This window comes from Lampetra planeri, chromosome 22 (genome assembly GCF_965212315.1).
Source record: "Lampetra planeri chromosome 22, kcLamPlan1.2.h2, whole genome shotgun sequence".
In the NCBI taxonomy this organism is placed as follows: domain Eukaryota; kingdom Metazoa; phylum Chordata; class Hyperoartia; order Petromyzontiformes; family Petromyzontidae; genus Lampetra; species Lampetra planeri.
In genome coordinates, this window is record NC_136128.1 from 9,128,343 (window position 1) to 9,143,612 (window position 15,270).

Genomic DNA, 15,270 nt, shown 5'->3' on the forward strand with positions numbered 1-15,270 from the left:
ACTCCGGTCATCCTCGCAGCGGCTTCTGGCCGGCTGTCGAACAAAGACGGTTGGCTCATCGCGCGCTTTCAGATGTGCTCCTGAGGCCGTCTGGAACGCTCTTCCGATATTAGGAAGCCGCTGGAGCTATGCACTTTTAAATGTCGCTTGAAAACTAGTTTTTTGTAAACAAAATGTTGTGTATAGTTCGTTTTCATTCCCCCCGCACCTCCGATTAGCGCGGTTGGCTACGTACGGTGCGAAATAAGTTCAACATCCATACAACATAATTTGCCTTACGAGACCTCTCAGGTCGCTCATGCGATACGATTTTCAATAAAAAATTGGGAGTGCGTCTGAGAATCCGGTGCGTGCGCATGAGTGTGTGAGAGAGACCGGATTTGTGTAACTTCATGGACACCGGACCCAAGTTTGGGGTGCGTCTTACATTCCCAAACATCTTATAATCCTAAGAATACCGTATTTGTTTGTTATTTTACCGAGACCAAATAACGTTCTGTACGTGGAGGGTTGAAAGAGCGCTAGATGAAATAACTCTTAATTTTTTTCGAAATAGTTTTTGACACTAACGTTAATAGAGAGCTGGTATATTTACATATATACGCACGCAAGATTCCTCGGTCACGGAATTACAAGAGCACTGCAGGGCATATTTGGCCACGCACTCCACCCGCTGTGGACTGATAATAGGAAACTACTAACCCCAAGTGCCCAATGTTGTGTAATTCCGTTACCGTGACGTTTACCGCGTGCCACGTACGCACCGTGAACTTCTTTTGCACGTACTTTGGTGGCGAATATCAGCACACGCAGCATCGGCCGTTGTGTGTGCTAACGGCACCTGCTCCTCTCGTCTGTTGAGGCTTTACGGGGGATCTTTGTCTTTATTTTGTGTGTGTACGTATTTCGTGCGGAGCGGTGGCTGCAGTGGTCACCGCACTGCGCTTCGAACCCAGCGACCAGAATTTGTTGACCGCTCACCACCGGTAATGGTGGAGAATATGTGAACCGGTTCGTGGGCTTCCCCTAGATCGACTCAGCCTTAAACGGGCACCTGATGCGGTGTGTAAAAAGATCAGCACTGGGGAGACAAAAGCGGCCGGGCGTGGTGTTGGCCATCCACCCACTCGTGTACCTTGCCGGCATTGATAGATCTTCGCTAACAACGCTTGTTCCAACAGTCTGTTAAATACTCTATGCTACATAGATGGCCACAAACAGCGCTTGCCTCTCTACAGTCTGTTATAGGCGATGTTGGTACCTGTTACTTTGCTGTGCTGGGTGCGCACGTTTGGACGTTGGAATTGTGTGGCTGCTCGCATGTGCCTTGCGCAGACCTTAATAGGTGCTCGCTAACACTTGCCACGACAGTGTATAGAAGGCAATACGGGGGGGGGGATCATCGATATTTGCGGGCGCGTGCATGTGTGCATGTGTGAGAGTGTGTGTGTGTGCGCGCCCGTGTGTGTGAGAGTGTATGTGTGCCCATGTGTGTGTGCACATGCGTGTGCCGATGACTGGTACCAGCGGTGTCAAGATCGGCCTCAGTGGAGGAGGCTCGTGAAGGACGCTACTGGGCAGTTGGAGGCAGTCGCCCTCCGACAACAACGGAGGGCGGAGGAGCGACGCTCACAACAACGAGCGGAGCGCCGGGTGGCTAAAGCACAGCAAGTTGGCACAGTAGGGGGCACAGGTGGTGCATCAGCCAGTCATCTCGGTCATCTCGGTCAGTCGACCCGTGGCACCTGGGTCTGCCCCGTGACCTCCTGCCAGCGGGCGTTCGACACTTCACGTGGCCTCAGGGTGCACATGGCCTGGCACAAGCGTCGTGGTGACGTCACCGCCACTTAGTGGCGAATGGCGGTTGTTGTTGTTGTGTGCGCCCGTGTGTGTGTGCACATGCGAGTGTGCCCATGCGTGTGTGTGTATGTGCCCATGTGTGTGTGCGGGCGTGCGCGCATGTACGTATATGTGTTTGAACGTGTGTGTGCTCGCGTGCGTGTGTGTGGGTGTGCGCGCACGTGTGTGTGGGGGTGCGCGCGCGTGTGTGTGGGGGTGTGCGCGCGCGTGTGTGTGGGGGTGTGTGCGCGTGTGTGTGGGGGTGCGCGCGCGTGTGTGTGGGGGTGTGCGCGCGCGTGTGTGTGGGGGTGTGTGCGCGTGTGTGTTCTGTGTTTGCATTTGTGTGTGTTGTGTCTGCAAAAATGTGTTTATGTTACCCGTGTGTACGTGTGTGATTGCGTGTGTTTGCTTATATGTCCAAATATGTGTGTAAGCGCGTGCGTGCGCTTGTGTGTATATGTGTGTATGTGTATGTATGTATTTGTGTGTGTATGTATGTGTGTGTTTATTGTGGGGAGCGGTAGTGTAGCGGTTAGCGCGCTGCTACGAACCTGGCGACCCGGGTTCGATTCCCGTTCACGGCCAAAACCAGTGACGATTTTCTGAACCGATCCTGGGCCTCCCCTAGGTCGACTCAGCCTCAACATTAGTACCTCGTTCGATGTGTAAACATCGCCACTAGGGAGACAAAGGCGGCCGGGCGTGGTGTTGGCCACCGGACCCCCTCGTGTGCTGTGCCGGCCTTCATAGGTGCTACTCGCTAACAGCACTTGCCCCTACAGTCTGTTAGGGCTACACGACCGATTCACCGCCCGACATCCAGTGGGGAAAAAAAACCTCTAACATTTAGGCAACGTTTCGGCCAATGGCCCTTCTTCAAAGAACACATCACGTACACCCATCACGTACGTGCACATCGTGTTGACAGTCATTGTGTACAGGCGTTCACATTGTCTTATTTGGTAGCGCAGAGTGAAGCATTGTCGTGTCCTGCCGCTGCTTTGCGCTTTGTGTCTGGGTCGGGTCTTCGAGGTTATTTGACCATACTTCACCACGCTGGTCAGTGGCGGGGAGATGTGTAAAGTGGTAATGAAATGGTACGTGGGGGGGGGGGAGATTTTGGTGGCAGTACGGGTTCAGTCCGGTTCAGTTATTCACTCGCCCAGCGATGTCAGCCGTGGGAATCAAACTCGCAGCGTTTAACAGCGCAGCGCGCTAACCGTTGCACCACTGCTCAACCCGCATTAACAAATGCTGTTAATGCCACACGCAATAAGTTGTACTTATTGGTACTGTAGTATAGATACACGCACACATATAAACTTCCATTTGGAAATGTGTCCACGGTAACTCGAAATGAGCGGAGATATTTTCCGTATTCGGATTAGAAGACACTTTTCATGAGATTAAAACGCGCCGCAAACTTGCGCCAAGCGTCAATAAATTTATACAAATCTCAGGTCATACACACGCACACATCTATCGGATTATTAAACGCACCCCCTACTATTATTGCTTTTTTATGCTGGGCGCTGACACTGCCTCCGATAATCTGTAGAATGCGGTATTCCGATACAATTTGGTAACAACATCAGCAGGCTTGGTTTCAGGAGAGTCCGCCTTGCTGGCGAGGTTGGCGACAAGAGTTAAAGGACAAAATGTGCAATCGTCACGTGACGACAGAAGAGGCGATTCAAGTTTGACTACGAGAGCATTTACTGTGCCGATGAAGGGGGGGTCCCCAGATCTTGCGGTGTAATCATTATCCACCGATCAATTCCTCGTTAGGATTCACAGCGAAAACCAATGGTACCACGCGGTTTTCACAATTGCCTTCCTGCACATTACAGTGGGATCGGTGTGGCTAAGTGCTTTTGTTGCGAATGTCAAACGAGTATCAAATGCCAAAACAACTTCGGTGACCAAACGGTGTCTGACAGGCCGTCTCCTACATATGTTGAACTTCTTTCGCACCGTACGTAGCCAACCGTGCTTCTCGGAGGTGCGGGGGTGGACACGGAAATCATTTCTAAAGAAATGAGTTACCAATCTAGATTTTAAAAAGCGTATGGCTTCCAGTCAGTAGCTTCTTAACATCGGAAGGAAGAGCGTTCCAGACGGCGCAATCTGTGAGTGCGCAATGCGCAGTGAGCGTCTTTGTTCGATCGTCATGGGCGGTGGTGGTGGGGGTGGAGGAATCAGCCATGAAACGTCCGCCTCTGTTATCGTGTAAACAACAACAGCAAAGCAGACACCATTGTCTCCCAAAAACTGGCTTCTTGCCTTGGTTTGAGCGTTGAGCGAGAGATATCGTCCGAACTATGATGATGACCCTTTATCTCCGCGACTGTTAATTTTTAACATCAACTTCTTCTTCTTCGCGGCTTCAGTCCAAGTGTGGCAACCACGCGAATATACACACATACGAAGACAAAGATCCCCCATATAGCCTTAACAGACTGTAGGGGCAAGTGTTGTTATAGCGAGCACCTATGAAGGCTGGAACGGTACACGAGGGGGTGGGTAGCCAGTGCCACGCCTGACCACCTTTGTCTCCCCAGTGGCGATGTTTACACACCGCACCAGGTACTCATTTCAGGCTGAGTCGACCTAGGGGAGGCCCAGGACCGGTTCAGATAATCGTCACTGGTGTTGGCCGTGAGCGGGAATCGAACCCGTGTAGCCGGGTTCATAGCGCAACGCGCTAACCGCTACACTACCGCTCTCCATATATATACACATACACACATATACACACACATATATACAGCACACATACTGAAGCGTTATCGACAGAAATCTATTCTGGAAGTGTACATCCTTTAAACAACCATGTAAGTTATTTTTGTTGTTGTATATATTTACCCGGTTGTATTATTTAAAGGACGTATATCGCGCACATGTTGAGTGTTGCTGCGTTGGAAGTGATGCATACAGCACGCACAAATAACAACAACAACAACAACCAAAACTCAATACATTCGTCAATTGTACTGCCCTAGGAGACGTTTCTGGAAGTTGCCCTTAATCTTGTTGGTACATCGAGGGGGCAGAGAGGTCTCGTAAGAGTTTGGAGATTGTACCATACACCCTGTGTACATAATATATTGATACGTAGGCTTTCGCGACCAATATCCGTAATAGTTTTTTTAGGTTAGATTGCGTAAATATAAGTGTGTCGTTAAACCCGCCACCCCCCGACACATCCAATGAGTAAGGTTTGTCACGTAAATAGAACTTGACAATTCGTTACTAGTACAGCACACCGGTGTGTTGGAGAGAAAAATCCACAATGTTGTACTCAGATTGTAAATGTTGTGGGTTTGCTCTCCACAAAAATATAAAATGTTCTCCGCATAAACTCATTTGTATTTAAAGCAAAAAATCTAACTTTGCCGATACATTGCATCCTGGGAAACCACGTGCCCTGGTCTGCACACCGCGCAGTCTGTAAACTTGTTTGGATAAAAGTTTTAACGAGTCGTAGACCAACTATATTCATGCAATTAAGTTATATTACCAGCGTGTTAGTAGCCATAAACACGATGTTTAACGTGTGTATACGTTTCAAGTGTACAACCAGATAACCGACTTATTTTTTCCATCGGTTTTAAAAAGGTATACACACACACATACATGTATCATTGTGACTACAGTTTTGGTGTTTTACAAGTTACATTGCAATAATCATCCGTATTGTCCGGATTATAAGACGCTCGGGAGAGTAAGACTCACTCAAGACTTGCACTCGCTGCCAACCCAGCATCATTGTAGCTTGTTTAAGAGTGAGTGGTGGTGGGGAGTGCAACAGTCAATGTTAAACAAACTTTAAACAAATGTTTAACACGACGTAGAATGTTTAACTTTACGATCTGCGCGTGTCTATGGAGCTTTCTCCATCTCTGTCTCCCCTGCGACGACCAGTCGCTTCAGTTGTGCCTCTGTGTGAACTACAACGTCCAGATTTGGGATTGTGAGCCATACGATGATAGCTTCAGGAGTACGCGTTGGCGAGATGTTAACTACCTCGTCTGGTATACGGGAAGGTCGTGGGTTCGATCCCGACCCTGACGTATATTTGGAGTTTGCGTGTCTCTTGTCCACATGGTTGCGTGGATTTTTCTCTGAGTCCTACGGGATCTCCCATGCGTTTAGAGTCGTTGGCTGCTATAAAGTTCCACACGGTAAGCCACTTCGTTGAGCTATCATCTGTGGCTAAATCGCTTCTTAAAAAAAAACGAGCTATACAGCTTAGTGGGCCTTACCTGGCAAAATTTAAAAAATGTTTTAGATTATGACAGCTTCGGGAGTAATGTGATTAACGCTGTGCAGTCCGCCGGAGATCTGGTCTCGTAGAACAAAGCAGGCGGTCACTGCGACGCGGTTCGTATGTACGTGGAGCTTCTTTCGCACCGTACGTAGCCAACCGTGCTAATCGGGAGGCTGTGCGGTTCACTCGCTGCGCCGTGGGTTCCCCTCTTCAATGCTGCTGCTCCGAAGCGGTTGATGATGATGATGATGATAATGATGTCGTATTTCTTGACGGAGCGCAGTCGTGCGGAGCAGTGGTGGTGGAGGTACCCTCGATGAGGAGGGGGGAGGGGGGAGGTTCGTTTACGAATGCCGGCCATCCCAGATTGTTGTCCGGAACCTCACACGAGGTTCGTGAAGGCGGCGAGTCAGTCCATAGTGGAGGAGGAGGAGGAGGGGGGGGGTGCGGGGCCCGGGGCGAGTCACTCCGTGTGGGTCTCCCCAACGCCATGCAACTAAAGCAGAAGTGTTACATCTGATACCGTGGCGTCGAAGCGCGCCCCCCCCGACCCCCAACGTGCGGGGCTCGGGGCGGTCGCCCCGATTCGTCGTACCCGAGGGACGGCTCTGGGTGTAGGGCCGAGCAAGGTCGGTGTTTTTGGTGTAACGGGAGGACTACGCTTCCTCGGATGTTTTTGTTTTATTACTCGGGGGAAAAAAACCCCCAATGCGCTAAACTCTGAATGTTTGTCTATCCCTCTCCGACTGCAGTGCCGCAGTGGGCACTGCTGTGTTTAAACTGTACGAATTCAGACGTGTCCGTGAAACTGCACAAATTTACATATTAAGAGGCTACGTTCTGGGCTGTGGTCCTTCTTCAAAACGAGCCGTGGTGGGGAGAAGGGGGCGGCTGTGGGCGGGCCTGGCCCTTAGCACCTGACGGGGGTTCCCTCCTTTACAACCTTGCACACTCGCCTCGCTCACGTTACATGCATACATCTATACATAGAGCGCATATCAATAGAACAACACAAAGTCGCGCAGGGAAAATTTCGATTTAAAGCTTTCGTAACTGCAGGGATTCATCTTCTTGGTTCTTTCGGTAAAGTCACGTAGAATGGAAATAATAATAAAATAAAAAAATACAATTATTTTATAATTATGTTTTATTTTTATTATTTTAAATAACTTTATTATTATGTTTTCTTTTTATTATTTTATTATTTCCATTCTACGTGACTTTACCGAAAGAACCAAGAAGATCGCGCAGGGAACTTCCGCGGATTTCCTCGCTGCTCGGACCGCGCGTGTTTGTCTAAACTCCGCTCAGTAGCAGCCGCAGTGTGGAACAAAAGTTGGCAAACACGCATTAGGTCTTGTATGTCACCGGCCTCGTCCCAGTAAATGATTGAAAGGGGGTCCTTTTCTAACGCATATATACAAAGACAAAAATCCCCCCTATAGGCTTAACAGCCTGCGAGGGCCAAGTGCTGTTTGCGAGTGGCACCGAATGAAGGCCGGCACGGCGCACGAGGGGCCTCACTTGAGGCTGAGTCGACCTAGGGCTGGCCCAGGACCGGTACAGATAATCGTCACTGGTGTTGGCCGTGAGCGGGAATCGAACTGGGCACGTCGGGTTGGTAGCGTAGCGCGCTGAACGCTGCACTACCGCTCCCTCCTTGGCAAAGAAAAAGATCCCCCGTATAGCCTTAACAGACTGTTGAGGCAAGTGCTGTTAGCGAGCACTTATGAAGGCCAGAACGGCACACGAGGGGGTGGGTGGCCAGCACCACGCCCGGCCGCCTTTGTCACCCCAGTGGCGATGTTTTTACGCAACGTACCAGGGACTCACTTGAGGCTGAGTCGACCTAGGGGAGGCCCAGGACCGATTCAGATAATCGTCACTGGTGTTGACCGTGAGTGGGATTCGTAGCATAGCGCGCTAACCGCTGCACTACCGCTCCCCATAGGCATATATATACACACACAAACGCATAATTACCGTAATATCCCGATTAAGAGACGCATTTCACGCCCCCTGACCCTGTATTGAAACGCAACATTTGGGGGTACGTCTTATAATCCGGTACTGGAAACGGCCCTTCTTTGTGGCGCGTAAATGATGTGCATTCATGTGCCATTAAGAAAGGCCAATTGCCCGAAACGTCACTTCTATAATAGATGTGTTTCTTTTAAAGCCAGGGTGTTATTGACGAACGTATTGAATTTGTGTATTAATTGTGCTTGTTGCAACACTGGCAACACACACATATATGTAGTACGACTAACTATTGCATATTAACTCGGGTTGTGGAGCGGCGGTGCAACCGGTAATCTCGCAACACTAACGTACGTACGTATGTTGAACTTCTTTCGCACCGTACGTAGCCAACCGTGCTAATCGGAGCTGGGGGCAATGAACCCCCTGTGGTTCTTGAGTCCGATTCCCAGTCGTGGCGAGATACCGAGTGGCGTGATATCTGAATTGATCCACCGCACCCCTCCCACCCCGTAATAAATTCGCAATGACGAGCGGGGTGAAGTATGGCTGACAGAAGGGGCGGGTGGCCTCGTCGGCGCTTTGCAATGACTTCGTCGTCTCACTCCTCACACGCGCGAACAAAAAAAAATTGCTCAACCCCAACAGACTCCGAGGCTACGTCGCAAAAAAGCGACAACGCTGACTGCCGATTTTTTTTATAATTATTATTACACGCTTTTTTTATTAACTCATTCTGTTGTTGTTCATCTTCTTGGTTCTTTCGGTAAAGTCACGTAGAATGGAAATAATAATAATAAAACATTATTATGTTTTATTTTTATTATTTTATTACTTCCATTCTACGTGACTTTACCGAAAGAACCAAGAAGATGAATCCCTGCAGTCACGAAAGCTTTAAATCGAAATCTGTTGTTGTTGTCGTTGTATCCTCAAATCGTGTAACTCAATTTTAACCCACTTCCCAATGTGGTATCGACTGCAAATTTGGTATACTTACGTCATACTGATGACAATACTATATTCTATCATAAAAAAATATTTTTTGTATTGTTATGTTTCGGCTTGGGTCTAATTGTCCACACTCAACTGACGTTGGCTGTAAATCACCACGCTCCCTTACGTTATGGCAAGCTTCGAGGCAACTTCGTGGAGTCGTGGAGTTCTGCCATTACTAGTACGGTACATTTCATTAAAGCGTGTTTTCAAAAAAGTTTTTTTTTAATATTACTTATTTCCAAATGCGGTGCTTCGGGACCCCACATGCGTGCGGTAACGCAGTGCAGCAGAAGGATTGAGGCACGCACGAAGGAACACTTTGGCATTTAGAGAGCACACGCGGGCTTATGATGACTTCGTCCAAACTGTGCAACGTTTCTATCCGTCTACTTTACCAGGCTAAGGCCCCACTGAGCTATACGTTAGCTCGTTTTGAGTAGCGACCTGGCCACCAATGATAGCTCTACGAAAGTGGCTTATCACGTGGACATTTATGGCAGCCAAATGCTCTAAACCAGGGGTCGGGAAAAAAAAGTTAGAAGAATAAGCCAGAATAATATTGGAATTCGGTCGAAAAAACTCAATATTTCAAGAGCCGCAATGCACTGAGGTGGTGGTGATTACGAGACGGCGTCACGAAGAAGTCCTTGAAGAGCCGCACGTGGCTCCTGAGCCTCAGGTTGCCGACCCCTGCTCCAGACGCGTAGACGTTGATTCAAAAATACGGAGGGGGAAAAAAATCCAGAGGACCCGGAGAAAAATCCACGCGACCACAGGGAGAGAGAGAGAGACGCAACCTCCTAGATATGAAAAAATAATAATAAAATAAAAGTAATACATTTAAAATAAAAAAATAATTAAAGCAAAAAAGCCACGTCGTTTCGATCGCAACACAAGCAGTCTTCATTAGGTGCCTGTTGAAGACTGCTTGTGTTGCGATCGAAACGTCTGGGTTTTTTGCTTGAATTATTTGTTATTTTTTTAAAAACGTATTCTTTTATTTTCTGTCTACGTGACTTTACCGAAAGAACCAAGAATACCACGACCTTCTGTATCCCGGGCGAGGGAGATAACATCTCGCCACCGCGTTCAGACAAGTGAGTGGGCATGGGCAGGACGCGTCGTGGTTACAAGAAGCGATGAAATCGGTTCACGTGCTGGGGGGCTCACTTGGATTGTGACATCATCAAAGGATCGCGGGAGGTGGTCTGCGGCTCGGGGGACGTCTTCATCCAGCAGTGGACTGACCATGGCCGATGATAACGATGACGTTCATAAAAACAACGATTTCTACCCCGACTAAGAACATCGTTAGAATTGACATTAAGTCAGTCACGATGCTTTTACACTCGACAATGGCTATTCTCGGCCACCCCAGAGGGGAAAAGAGGTACCATACAAGGGGGTATAAAGACAAAGATCATCCGTATAGACTTAACAGACAATTGGGGCAAGTGCTGTTAGCGAGCACCTATGAAGGTAAGCACGGCACACGAGGGGGTGGGTGGCCAGCACCACGCCTGACAGGCTTCGTCTCCCCAGTGGCAATGTTTACACCCACCGCACCACGTACTCATTTGAGGCTGAGTCGATCTACGGGTGGCCAGGGACCGGCTCAGATATTCGTCACTGGTGTTGGCCGTGAGCGGGAATCGAAATCGGAACTCGGGTCGTCGTCGGCATCGTCGCGCAGCGCGCTAACCGCTGCGCCACCACTCCTCAAAGTGGTGGGCGGAGGGGAAAGGCTCACATTCATATCCACATCCTGAGTGGAAAACTCCATGAGTGGGATGAGACCCAAAAGAGCAAAGCACGCGGACTACTCTCACGAGCCCCCAAGCCTTTAATAACCTTGCTCAATTCAAGGAAAATGAAAACCTTTTATCTACAGCAGCTTTGATAGGACTATTCGTTGCGAGCCGTTTGACGTTTTTGGATCTTCGGTGCTCGGCACAACTTTGTTAACAAACAAATAAAACCCCCACGCATCCAAACGCACAAGCCCCATCCATTGCAACCCCAACGCACTGTCAGTGCAAGTGCTGTTAGCGAGCACCTGTTAATGCACGATGGGGTCGGTGCAGTCTGCAGCACCGCGCTCAACCGCCTTTGTCTCCCCAGTACTGATCGTTTCTATACGTCGCACCAGGTGTTCATCTAAGGCCGCTGTTATAGCGGTGATGTTAGAGCCATAACTGCAGGTATTGTTTTATTGTATGTAACTTCTTTCGCACCGTACGTCGCCAACTGTTCTAATCGGAGGCGTGGCTTATTTTAATCCTTGATGGTATAAGGTACACAACTGTTCAGTTAAAACACCCACTTAATTTGTTTAAACTTTTGATTTCTGTTACTAATATCACTCACCACTTATGTTAGCCGTAAGCGCGAATCGAACTCACGACATTCATCCGTTCATTCAGTCTTTCGTCCGTTCATTCCATATTTCATCCGTTCACATTCAATCATTCACCGGCCATTTAATTATTCGCCGTTTAATTCAAGAACAGCATTTCATCCGTTCAATCAATATTTTGTCCGTTCAATTCAATCATTCACAGGTCATTCAAACATCCCCCCGCCCAGCCACCAGTTTGGTTTAGTGACTGCGGCGAATGCGTGCGGAGTTTATCATTCAACCAGGCGAGATGCCACCGAGTCCACACGTCTCATTCGCGATGGATCTGTGTCTTTACGGAGTTGGAGGAGGGAGCAGGAGGAGAAAGGTGCAAATACAAACAGGCTCGGTGCAAACACAGCCAAGCTATTTGTCATCTTACCAGGAGGGCCTTAGTCGGGGTGGCACGGCTACATTGGGATGGGTTAGCCAGTTCCAGCCAGAGTGGTTTGCTCTTCACGTTAGGATATTAACCTGAAGAGCACGAGTCATCAGGGAGGTTGGGAGTGATGGCGTGGGATTCAGTTTAAGTTGGTTTGGTTAATTATAAGACAGCGGACTCAAATGCGCCTCCGTGTCAGTCTGTCACGGCAACAATTCTGCTTGACGAATGCACCTTTTCATCGTCATCAGCATCAGCCATGGTCAATCCACTGCTGGACGAGGTGCCTCCCCCATACTGCTGCCACCTCTTACAATCCCGCAACGTCATAATCCACCCGGCACCTGCACACGAGCTGATTTCATCGCTCCATCTCCTCGGTGGATTTCCCTCTCGGGTGTGTTCCCTTCATCAGCCGCCACTCCGCTATTTTCCTCGACCATCGGCCGTCAACCCCGACGTCTCCTGCCCAATGCCCCTTTTTCCTTGTACTTCTAGATACGCCCTGCACCTACGTTTTCAAGTTTCAAGTTTTTTCAAGTTTTATTTATTAGGTATAGCCCTGTGAGCCATTCGGCTCTTGAATCGGGTGCAACCGCAACAAACAAAAAAACTAAAACATGAACAAAAAACATCTTATATGTATGGTCTCTAAGCCACGTGTTCATCTATTAGTCTCTCTCTGAATGTAATGCCAAGCGTACATCTCTCCAAGACTGAGTTCATCACGAGAGTCTAACCTAAAGTGCGTCGCTGTCTCTCTCCTTCGCCCGATGCATTGACACGTGGTGCCCGCGCTCGATCGCTCGCGTGCGTTTCGTGCCTGGACGGGCGCCGTTGTAATTGACGGCGAGCTGTCATCTGCCCGCAGTTCATCATTCGGCCGGCCACATTTGCCAGCGCAAGAGTTTAATTGCCTGAGAATTAAAACAAAAAAAAACACAAACGACGTGGGCGGGACACGTGAAAGAGACAGCTAGTGTGTGTGAGTCCATTAAAACCACACGGTTGCTGAGTCAGCCGTTTGCTTAACAAACAGAAGCAGAAACTCCATTCTGTGTCTCCACGTATTGGCCTAATGGCTCTCCGGTCCAATAGTATCAGGCAACGTTGGTTTAAGCAAGAGATATACGAGTACAAATTGCAAAGGTACATAAATTCCTGCCGATGTTTCAACACCTAATTAATGCAGACCCAAGAAGTTAGGTTCACCTACCGAATTGCCACTGGTGATGTGCATCATCATTTATCTAACCATAATGTGTCCATCAATAAAAATCAACATCTATCTAAATATCAGTGTCATCATTATTAGCTAGCAATCGTCCACCAATCTTGTATCCATTCATCATTCCATCCATTGTCATAATTATTGTTAATATTAAAAAAATACTAGAATTACATATTGAATGTTTATAAACCAATGCAATTTAAGGAAGATCGTTTCAAATCAGTGCATATTGCCTCCCGCAGCAAATTAAATGAGAAACACAAGTAAGATTAATGAAGTCAAATACAGCGTAGTGACTCAAGAAAAGTAAGTGGGCCTGGACAGAAACACATCGCTTGGAGGAGATGATGATCGATGGCAGGTTGGCAGCCAAAATAGAGAACACACCCATTGGATCGTTGCCTGGTGAGTTCATGCGATATGGACAATGATTGGGGCCAGCTTTCATCCCACAGTGGATAGATATCATTATTAGAAACATCACGATGATCTAATCACCATCTACCGCCATCTATCCATCCATTACCACCAATTCACGCTTATCATATCTTAACCATCTTCCATCATCTATATATCAATGTATCATCTGCAATAATCATCAGCCATGGTCAATCCACTGCTATATGAAGGCCTCCATAAATTTCCGCCACCTCTCACGATCTTGTGACCTCACAATCCTCCTTGCACCTGCACACGAACTCTGATTTCATCGCTCCATCTCCCCCGTGGACGCCTTATCTCGCACGTTCAATCATCACTATCAACAACACCATCATTACCTAACCATCATGATCTAACCATCACGATCGAACCATCACGATCTAACCATCATCTCACCATCATGATACAATCATCATCACCATCATCATCACCACCGTGCATCATTGAGTGTCCATGGGGACTTTGTATTTATACTAAAGTAATACAAAAGTGACAACAAATGATTTAGAAGTGAGTAGTTTTTCAAGATTTAAGATTATACTGGAAATCACTTTCACGAATCAGCCCCCAAATGTAGTCTCCCATCATGTTCTCGTTATACTGTCCTTGATAGCGGCGTTCAAAGTCCAGTATATCATGGTGGAAGCGCTCGCCTTGCTCCTCCGAGTACACTCCCATGTTCTCCTTGAATTTATCAAGATGAGCATCAAGGAAAAGGACTTTGAGGGACATCCTACAGCCCATGGTGCCGTAGTTCTTCACCAGAGTCTCAACCAGCTCCACGTAGTTGTCGACCTTGTGATTGCCCAGGAAGCCACGAACCACTGCGACAAAGCTGTTCCAAGCCGCTTTCTCCTTACTAGTGAGCTTCTTGGGGAATTCATTGCACTCCAGGATCTCCTTTATCTGTGGTCTGACAAAGAAACCGGCTTTGACCTTTGCTCAGACAGCTTAGGGAAGAAGTCTTGAAAGTAATTGAAGGCTGCCGACTCCTTATCTACAGCTCTGACAAAGTGTTTCACAAGGCCCAATTTGATGTGCAGTGGTGGCATCAGCACCTTCCGGGGGTCCACCAGTGGCTCCCACTTGACGTTGTTCCTCCCCACAGAGAACTCGGTCCGCTGTGGCCACTCACACCTGTGGTAGTGCGCCTTGGTCTCCCTGCTGTCCCAAAGGCAAAGATAGCAGGGAAACTTGGTAAAACTGCCTTGGAGACCCATCAGCACCATTTCGAAGTCTCCAGGGACCTCCCAGCCATACTCATCATACTTCAAGGCATCCAGCAAGGTCTTGATGCTGTTGTAATCCTCTTTGAGGTGCACCGAGTGAGCCAGGGGAAGAGACGGGTACTTGTTACCATTATTGAACAGCACGGTTTTGAGGCTCCTGGATGAGCTGTCAATGAAGAGGCGCCACTCATTCTGGTTACAGGCGATTCCGATTGCCTCGAACAGACTGGTCACATTGTGGCAGAAGCAGAGCCCATCTTGACGGGTGAAGAAGCTGCTAAAAGGTTGGTGATGCTTCCTCGGATCTGCGACTTGCACACTTTTATCCAACAAGTTCCACTGCTTGAGCCTAGACGTCAAAAGCTCAGCATTGGACTTTGTGAGACCAAGATCTCTGATCAAGTCGTTGAGGTCTCATTGGTTGGGGTAGTATGGGTTTCTCTCCTCAGCTCCACCTCTGAAATTGTCATCTGGATCTACAACGTCTTCCTCGCTCTCTGA

The 15,270-nt window shown here is 48.3% G+C and overlaps 1 protein-coding gene across 3 annotated transcripts in view; it reads left to right on the forward strand.

Annotated features, from left to right (window-relative positions):
- LOC144724984 (transcription factor GATA-4-like) overlaps positions 1 to 15,270 on the forward strand; it is an 88,897-nt gene that overhangs the window by 58,669 nt on the left and 14,958 nt on the right. The gene's annotated exons all lie outside the window — the stretch shown is intronic.